The sequence below is a fragment of the Canis lupus genome, chromosome 3 (assembly GCF_011100685.1).
Source record: "Canis lupus familiaris isolate Mischka breed German Shepherd chromosome 3, alternate assembly UU_Cfam_GSD_1.0, whole genome shotgun sequence".
NCBI lineage: Eukaryota > Metazoa > Chordata > Mammalia > Carnivora > Canidae > Canis > Canis lupus.
Window position 1 is genome coordinate 2,071,479 of NC_049224.1, and position 9,895 is coordinate 2,081,373.

At 51.1% G+C, this 9,895-nt stretch overlaps 1 long non-coding RNA gene across 1 annotated transcript; it reads right to left on the bottom strand.

Annotated features, from left to right (window-relative positions):
• Window positions 1–1,383: 1,383 nt before the first annotated feature.
• On the bottom strand, window positions 1,384–4,663 carry LOC111095337. Its single transcript, XR_005356528.1, has 4 exons — window positions 4,510–4,663; window positions 4,309–4,392; window positions 2,324–3,349; window positions 1,384–1,556 (listed from the first exon to the last, which is right to left on the bottom strand). It is a non-coding gene; the product is annotated as an uncharacterized LOC111095337 (long non-coding RNA).
• Between the last annotated feature and the right edge of the window lie 5,232 nt (window positions 4,664–9,895).

The following is a 9,895-nucleotide window of genomic DNA, read 5'->3' on the forward strand; positions in this document are numbered from 1 at the left end:
CCCAGTGCAGTAACTGTACCTGATAAACGTGTTGCGATTGAATTTGATGTGTGACCTATTTTTCACACTATTGCTCACCCGTACACAAATTTGAATCATTAAACTCCAATCTCTTCTGGCTTCTGGACGACGGTGTTTGGGGGAAATGTAGTCTTTCATTGGCGGTGCAAACCACGTCTCTGCTGAATTGGGCAACGATGTTTAACACTGAGGGAATATTTCCTCAAGTTGAACGCGATCTACTACGTAGAGGTTGTAGGCTGGACAGGACTTCTAAATTCAACCGGAAGTACTGACGTTTTCTCAAGCCCAGGCGATCAACAAAACAAGACATCAACCCCTGATGTGCAGCATTTGCCTGCTGCTAAAGTGACATGTTCCCATCTGGGCTGATGTCGGGCCGGCAGCGCAGTCAGTGCATATGAATCCGGGGAGAGACGGGCCCACACCGCACAGACACACCAGATACAACCTGGGGGGGCGGGGGGGGAGGTGGCGGAGAAGCAGCAAAAAGTGGTGAGTTTTCAGTATCTAATTCTAAAATACTTCATTTTTAATTAGTAGGTTTTAAATATTTTTAAATAGTAGGTTTATAAAATTTATTTTTAAATAATGGCTGTGTTCAAGACCTGGCTTTCACAATGCCTGAAAACTTAGCAACTGGCTCTTGTGAACTGGAATTGATCCTAACGCAGCACGTGGAGGATGGGAGGGTGATGGGTGGGCTGGGGCAGGGGGAGCTGCAAGCGCGGAGCCTACGTGGGACTGTTGAGCGCGGTTTCCCACCGGGCCTGGCCTCGCCCCCCGAGTTTGGCCAGTGACCACTCGGCTTCCAGAACTGACGAAGGACACGCTCCCCACCCTGGACCTGAGATCTGATCTCCCTCCCCGCATCTGCCAGCCCAGCCGGAAGGAGAAGACCCAGCAGACTCGGGCTACAGAGGCACAGGAAGCCCGCACCTGGGTCCTTAACGCTGCGGGGCCGAGTCCTGTCCCGCTGGGGCCTCCACCCACCAGGCCTCCATTCACCTGCCGACCCGAACAGGCCTGAGATGAGCAACGACAGCATTTTACTTTGGTAAATCGCTGCGATTTCAGGACTCCTCGGTCCGTCCCAACAATGAGTGCTTCTGGTTTTGTGTCACCTCAATTAATATAAAATCAACGCGGGTTTTCTTTTGTTTGACCGCTTTGCAGTAAGCGTCCTGGCTGTGTTCTGTGTCCAGCTCCATTGCTTCCCTGGCTAATCCCCAAGCCTCGGCTCCAACTTGGAGGCTACTGAAGATCCGGCCTAGAGAAATGGATCTCCGTGGATAGCATCCCGCCCCCCCGACTCCCCGGGCCCAGAGTGGGAATTACATTGAAAAACAAAATCCACCTGCACGCTGACTTTTTATTTTTTTTTTTTAGGAGAAACAGTCTCCAAGTCTGGGGGCCTGAAATTCCTTAGGGTCTTCAGAGAGAGGTGGGGGGCGGGCCGGAATCTAAAATGCCTCAGGAAGGAAAGTGTGTCCTCCAACAATAACAAACCCAGCGTTCATCCTTGCACGGCGATACTAAAGGAAGTAGCAAATAAGACCAGGATAAAGACGTTAATTTTTAGCAAATCAGGCCTCCACGGAAACACCTCGACTGGTCTCCCAGGGGAGAGCCAGCCCCCAGTGCCCACTGAACCAAGTTCAAATACTTCTCCGCCTTCCTTGCTCAGCACCTGCAAGTGGATGCTGCTCAGCCATCTGACCTTTGAGTTATGTGAGCGACATTATTCCTCTCTGCTTGGGGTATCCTTATTTCTTGTTTCTTTTTCTCCTTCCATGGGGAATGCTTCCCCATACCGTCAACAATACTATCTTTCGCAGTCTGGGGTCGCTTCCCTATTTTTTATCTTTTAGTGGGATCCTTTCAAATGCTTCCTGGCTTGAGTTCTTTCTGTGTTTGCTGACCCTCTGCCCCATGGAAAGATAGGCACGTCTCTCCGGAGCCTCCCCTTGTTAGCGATCCCAAACACACAAACACACAGATGTGTCACTCTTTTATCTTCACCTGTGGTGTTAAACCTTCCAGTCTCAAAACGTTTCCTGGGTTCCTTTGTTTTTTCTTTTTTTTTTTTTCCTTTTTTTTTTTTTTTCCCCCAGAGCAAATAAGAGGTAGGGTATTCGAAAGTAATCTGAAATTGAAATTAGCTCAAAGATTATTTTGTGAGATTCAGATCCAAATTAACTGAGAGATAATGAAATATTTAAAGTGCTTCTTTCAAAAGATAAGCCTTTTATAAGATGCATCAGATGCTAAATAGACGCCTCACCTTAAATAAATTACTCACCAAAAATCACAATAATGTTATCTAGTCAGGTCCAGCAGAGAGAGTGTCTTCTCAAAACCTGCTCTGGGTTTCCTACGTTCAACATTTTTCTACCATCAGCGCTACGCATCTGCGCTTCGTCTGTGTTGTTTAGGTCCAATAAAATCAAAGGCCCATTATTCAATATCATAGAAAAATAAAGAGATTCTAATATATAAAACCAGCTGCTATTATTTTTTGGACCCTATTTTTCTATGGACTTAAGGGAAGAGGAACTATGACAACGATCTGTTGCGTATGCCCTCCATTATCCATTCATCATTTTTCTGGTAATTGTACCTCAGTTGCCCTCAGAGCCATCGCCCCCCCCTCCCCCCGTTAGCTCCTGTGCTCTGGAAAGGTTTGGCTGCAGACCCAAGAGTGGAGTGAGTGACCTACGTCACATCCAGAGTATGTCCCTAGGTGAGCGACTGGTACAGAGAAGGGCAAACAGCCTCCTCGGAGGTGGTGAGAAATACGGGGACCATTTCTGGAAGCTGTGCTTACTTCCATGTGGCTATTTCTCTCCCTCGGTCCCTCACTCAGGGTCCCCAGGGTCACCATCCCTCACATACGCTACGCAAACACCCTATGTTCAGGAGCATGGAGGAGCGAGGAAACCAGGATATCACATGCACCAGAGTCCATTTTCCTCAAAGCAGCCAAAGCTACCTTCCGAAGGCTAATTCAAGCCAATTCACCCCTGACTGAAAGCATTACCACGGCTTTCTGGGATGGCCTATAGGAACCCGCACGGCGTGATGCTGCCAACTCCTGGCCGCCTCTCCCTCGGAGCCTCCTCACGTACGGGTCTGGCCACACCAGCCTTCTGCTTACCCTTAAAATATATCAAGATCATCTCCGGAGCAGCCCGGGGGGGCTCAGCAGTTTAGCGCCGCCTTTAACCCAGGTCGTGATCCTGGAGTCCTGGGATCAAGTCCGTGGTCGGGCTCCCTGCATGGAGCCTGCTGCTCCCTCTGCCTGTGTCTCTGCCTCCCTCCCCTGTCTCTAATAAATAAAATATTGAGAAAAAAATCATTTCTGTCTCAGGACATTTGCACCTGTTGCTTATTCTCTAATAAACAGTCTTTCTTAGGATATTTTCATGGCTCTTTCTTCATTTAGGCCTTAAAAAAATAATTCCTTCTAAAAACTTTGTGTCCTACTGTCTATCCCAAGTACTCACCCTCTCACCATGGTGAGAACTCCCTACCATCGTTCTTAACGGGGTCTGTACATGCCCAACTTTGTTTTACTACGACTCTCTTGTTCCCTCTGGACCACCGGTGGAGCCCACAGTGGAGAGCTTTTGTAGTATCTATGGAGGGAAGAGATGACTGGAAGGAGAATGGAATCCACGGGAAGGCAGAGAACTGACTCCAAGGAGAAAACAAATCCTGATGTTTGATTCTTGCCTTACACAGAGCCCAAAGCCACCCTAGCCCTTCTCTTCTCGATTAATTATTTATTAAATCTTTCTTACGTCCATTTGAATTGGGTTTCCTGCCATCTGAGTTTAAGATATTGTAAATTCCATCTTACTACGGAAAAATGAGTAGGGACATTATTTAAAGGCAAAAATAAAATAAAATACCTAAAATAAATAAAACGAAATAAATAAAATAAAATAAATAAAATAATAAAAAAATAAAATAAATAAAATAAAATAAAATAAAAAATAAAATAATAAAATAAAACAAAATAAAATAAAAAATAAAAAAATAAAAAATAAAATAAAATATAAACTAAACTAAAATAAAATAAAAATAGAAATAAAAAAAAACAACCCAGCAGCATAAGAGGCTCCCTAAAGAAATCGTTTTAAGTGTATTTGAAGAAACAAACATACTGGAGCAAAAAATAGTAAAGCTAACAAAACTTGAAAATATTTAAGTTAATCAAAACTTTCCTTCATATTTTAACATAAATTACAAAGAACGATGTGCAGTGCCCTTCTCGGGAGGTACCTGCTTAAAAGGAGTGTCTCATCTACTTGAGGTGACTGAAGTGGCAGACGGAGGACGAAATGACCTCAAGGATTTTTTTTGACCCTGTGAAATAGGTAAATAGGTTTTTTTTTTTTTTAAAGCATGGAAAATAGTTGTGTAAGTTGTCTATTAAAAAAGTGGCCATTTTCAAAGATAACAAAGATAACACAACGTGATTACCAAAAGAGATTAGACTAAGCGAGACCATGTGCTTCAAGAACAAAGCATTAAAAAAAAGAAAGAAAGAAAAGAAAAAGAGTTAGAAAGTGGCCTTCTCTTAGTCGGGAGGGGAAACTAATGCCACGTGGTTGTGACTGGTTGCAGATGCCTGTGGACCGTGGCTGGACGGCCTTGGCATCCACCAAGGTATGTTTTGAGAATCCTACTGTGTCATAAACGATATCAACATTCCGAACATCCGACACTTGGAACCAAATGTCCTTTAAAGGACATGCATCACGCCAATTTCAACCACCTACTTAATAATTATTACAGTAATAATAACTTGCCATTTTGGAGCAGCCTCTATGCGTTCGGTTCTGTTCTAAATACCAAACATGTAGCATGTCTTCTAATCCACTAATCCCATGAAATAGGTATTATTCATGGCTCCATTTTATAAACGAAGTCACTTACGTAGAAAGGGTATTTATTCTTTTGATAGACGAAATCTCAAAGTCTTGGGAAAGGAGAACCGAGATATGATGCCTACGTTACCCAGTACACCCAAGTGAACCATTTAAGAGCCAGCAAATTTTTTTTTTGATTTAAAATTTTTTATTGGTGTTCAATTTGCCAACATACAGAATAACACCCAGTGCTCATCCCGTCGAGTGCCCCCCTCAGTGCCCGCCACCCAGTCACCCCCACCCCCCACCCTCTTCCCCTTCCATCACCCCTAGTTCGTTTCCCAGAGTTAGGAGTCTCTCATGTGCTGTCTCCCTTTCTGATATTTCCCACTCATTTTTTTCTCCTTTCCCCTTTATTCCCCTTCACTATTTTTTATATTCCCCAAATGAATGAGAATTTGATCCTCACCCCAATTTAGATCCGATCAGATCATCTGATCAGCTATTGTGAAGCTCTTCTTGGAGTCTAATGCTACGAGCAAACCAGATAAGATCTGAAACTCTGTAATTTCTCATAGAACTGGAATGGGGTGATTTATATTCAGCATAAGGCAAAAGCTCTCAATGTCACTGAAGAGGCTGATGACGCTGAGCTACTTAAGGGGATCAAATGGCAAAGAATTCAATAAGGCCAGATTGTGTATGACAGAGGAAATGATAATGTGCCAGTTTGGAAATAAAAATAGGGAAGTCCAAAGAACTTAATGCATGCAAAGATTTTTTTTTTTCCCTGTGATAGAAGTCAATTTGAAAAGCTTCAGGGAAAATAAAAGTTCTGTGTTGAGATGAGGTTTTAGATGCATGAAGAGCTTAAAAACACTTTCAACTTGACACGACTTGGCTTCAAGGTCTAGTGGTTTCATTATGAAGTGTAGATGATGTAACTAAAAGCATGACTCTTCCCATGAACCAACAGAGACCTAAAAAGGAAAGGGAAAAGGTCTGATTGCAAACATGAGTGTTCCGCTTGCTGGCTCTCTCTCGATTTTAAAAGGAAACCCTTCCCCCAGCGCACTCTTCCCGCCTCCTCGTGCGCAAGGCGTCCTTCCCAGCAACTGGTTAATTCTTCAATGACAAATCCATGCTCAGGGACCAAGTCATGGGTGAGCGTGTCGCAGCAGCAGCTCCCGAGGACCCAGCACCCATGAGGAGGGGGACCCCACCCTCCACCCAGGGACGTACACCACCGAGGCTCCGGCCAGAGCCACAACCCAGGAGGGCTCACACCACCTACTTCTCTCAGCTCAGAGCCACCCCAGCGCACTACCAGACGCAGTAGGAAGTCAAGGCTTGATATAAAAAAAAATAATAATTTCCAAAATAAAACTGTAAATAACTATCTTTCCAGCAGTTGGCTGCAACGTGGCTCTGGGACAAAGGTGTGAGGCCTCTTGAGGTATCTCCTTACTTCTAGGGTGACCGGGATTGCAAACAGTTTGGATTTCCGGACAACAGTCCATGGAGTCAGCCGCCCGCCGTCCTGGGCCTGGGAGCGCAGGCAGGACCCTCTCGTGCCTTCGGGCAGGAGCATCAGGCCCCGGGATGCAGGAACCTCCCGCGCCCCGTGTCCCGGCTTGCGGGCCCAGGGACGCGGCAGCCATCCTTGCTACTCCCGCTTCATAATTCCTTTTTCCTTATGCTTTCGGTGTGCTGTGGGGAGCAGGGACCGCCGTCCATGGGGCACCGTCGCGCGGGTCCAGCAGATCCGTCCGGGGGAGCGTGACTCGACGGCAAGTGCCTGCGTCCTCCCTCGCGGCTCCCACGGCCCGGGCCCTCGGGTCCTCCGCGGGCACCAGCGCGAGCGGGAGCTCGAAGCGACGTGGCCCCTGCACGGCCTCCAGCCTCTGAGTCTCCCGAGGCTCTTCTGTGAACTCAACGGCCAACTGGCAACGACACACATGGCGTTTCAGCGAGGTCCGGGCGCCCGTCGGAAGAAGGACGGGACCGAAGACGGGCGGCCTGCGACACCGTGGGACCAGCGCCGGGGCCACACGGAGCTCCCGGGCCACCGAGCCCCAGCGCCCAGGCTCTGGCAACAGTGCGGCTAATGAGAGAGGCTGGGCCACCAAGGTCAGGGCACCTCTTGGTTCCCTAGACTGGACTGGGACACTTTCAGAGCCGCCACCTTTTTCTAGAGACACCTCGAAAGTTTCTGGGCCCACCGAAAAGCCAACCTCTCTGAGCAGGGCAGTGGCGCTTCTGGGGACAATGCACATGACTCTCCCTCTTAAAAAATGTACTTGGGGGACACCTGGGGGGCTCAGTGGTTGAGCGCCTGCCTGCGGCCCAGGCCATGACCCCGGGGTCCCAGGATCGAGTCCCACGTCAGGCTCCCTGCAGGGAGCCTGCTTCTCCCTCGGCCTGGGTCTCTCTCCCTCTCTCTCTGTCTCATGAATAAATAAAATTCTTAAAAAAAAAGTACTGGGGGGCAGCCCCGAAACTGCGGCCGCCCGCGCATTCCTCTCCCCAGCACAGCAGCAGCCCCAACTGCCCGACCCCGGTGGGCTCCACAGCCTTCAGGCCCCAGGCGACGAGCGGGACAGGGGCGCGGTGGGGGCACACGGCAGCGCCCCGTAAGCGACCGCAGGACACAGACACGGAGGTGGCAGCCCAAGCACCGCACTGTCCCAGGGCCTGGCCCCCACCGTGTCCCCCGCCAGAACCCGCGGCCCAGGCCCGCCCACGGCTTGCACCGGGAGCCCGAGTGCTGCAGGGCCACCACCAGTAAGGGCTGGCTCACAGGCCCGCTGCGCTGGGGACCCAACGCCCGCGGTGGCCCAGGCCCCCTCCGCCCACGCAGGGCCCATGCCCCACACGCTGTCCTCGCGGGTTCGCGGACTAGACACAGACACGCAGGTACCGAGTTCAGGAACAGCCTGGCACTTGGCCTCTGCAGAATGGGGCGACCCCGCCACCCGCAGTTGTGCCTTAAGGGCCACGTCTGCCAGGCCGACCCCAAGAAATGACGGCCCTTGACCCCCTGATCTCCTGGCTGCAGCTGGGAGACCCCTGACACAGGGAGCTTGCAGCGGGGGGGACCGCACCCCGAGGACAGCCAGTGACGAGGGGCGGACACGTGGTGCTGCATCCACTGGTACTAGATCACTGTTGCTGGGGGGCCACCACATATAGGGCTGCAGCTAGTGGGGCCACCTGCATATAGGGCCGTAGCCAGGGGGGCCACTGCATATATGGTCGTAGCCAGGAGGATGACCGGCATATATGGCTGTAGCCAGAGGGGCCACCAGCATATATGGCCGTAGCAGGTGGGGCCACCAGCATATAGGGCCATAGTTAGCAGGTTTACCGCATATATGGCTGTAGCCAGGGAGGCCACCTGGATATATGGCCGTAGCCAGGGGTCCACCAGCAGGTCTACCACATGTATGGCCATAGCTGGGGGGGCCACCAGCATATATGGCTGTAGCTAGTGGGGCCACCACATATATAGACATAACCAGGGGGGCCACCAGCATGTATGGTCGAAGCTAGTAGGGCCACCCATATATATGGCCATAGCCAGGGGGTCATCCGTATATATGGCTGCAGCTAGTGGGGCCACCAGCATATATGGCCATAGCCAATGGGGCCACCAACATATATGGCCGTAACTAGCGGGGTCACCCATGTATATGGCCGTAACTAGCAGGCCCACTGACATATATGGCTGTAGCTAGCAGGGCCACCCACATACATCGCCATAACTAGTGGGGTCACCTGCATGTATCATAACTGGTGGGGTTACCTGCATATCTCACCTTAACTGGTGGGATCACTGCACATATCCTCATAACTGGTGATTGTAGCTCGAGGTTTCTGAGGGTAAAGATACTTTCCCTGAAGGAACTTAAGCAGGTAGGGGTGGGACCCAAGGGGCGCTGACGGCCGGCGTGGGAGGAGAGCCTGGACCAGGAGGGAACATCGTGCAGAGGCCGCAGGGCAGTGAGAGGCCACCCCTGGCAGAGAGAAGGGCGACACCAAAGCCATCGCTTCTCTTTACCAGCTCGGGAGCATCAGCAGCTGCATCTCTGCCCGCAGGTGATCCAGCAGTAGGGGCTCGCGGCAGGGGGCCTTGAGGAGAGGGCGTCCGTGGGGCAGCGGGGAGGGCGTCCGGCGCACTTGTAGCCATGGTGATGCTCAAGAGGTGGCTCAGGAGGCAGCTGGGGGCAGCCACCCTGGGGCCACCTCCCCTTCCCTCCCGCCCACCCCCGGGCATCCCGCTGGCAGTGGGAGCTGAGACGGCGGCACCCAGAACCTCCTCTCTGCGGCCGCGCGGGGGTGGACAGGGCTCAGAGACCCGGGACGGGTGTCCAGGGAAGTGGCCCCAGGCCAGGGGGCCACCAGGATGGGACCATAGGGCCCTGTCTCCCTGGCCCCAGGCCCCTGGGGAGCCAGCTGGGAGCCCGCCCCAGCTCCACAGTGGGGTTGGCCGCAACCGAGACAGAGACGAACCCCGGATGAGATCCGTGGGGTCGGGAGTGAGCTGGGTGGGACAGACCTCACCGGTGTCCGGAAAGAGGGGCGGGAGCTGGAACGCGAGGCCAGAAGCCAGCAAGGCAACGACCTCCGACAGGAGGTTAGTCCTAGAAAGATGGGAACTGCAATAGTTGGAAGACAAAGCAAAATCTGTGGGGAAATATGTTCATTTAAAGATTATTTATGCTGACTTTAAGGCACACTGACACGTTCGTCATTTTGGAAAGCCCGGGGCATAGTACAGTGGCTCCTGGGGCGCCTGGTGGCTCAGTGTCTGCCTTCGGCTCGGGCCAGGATCCCGGGGTCCTGGGATGGAGCCCTGCACACGTAGGCCCCCGTGCAGCGGGGAGCCTGCCTCTCCCTGTCCCTCTGCAGCTCCCCCTGCTTGTGTATGTGTGCACGCGCTCTCTCTGCCAAATACATAAAGTCTTCTAAAAAATAAAATAAATAAGATAAAACCG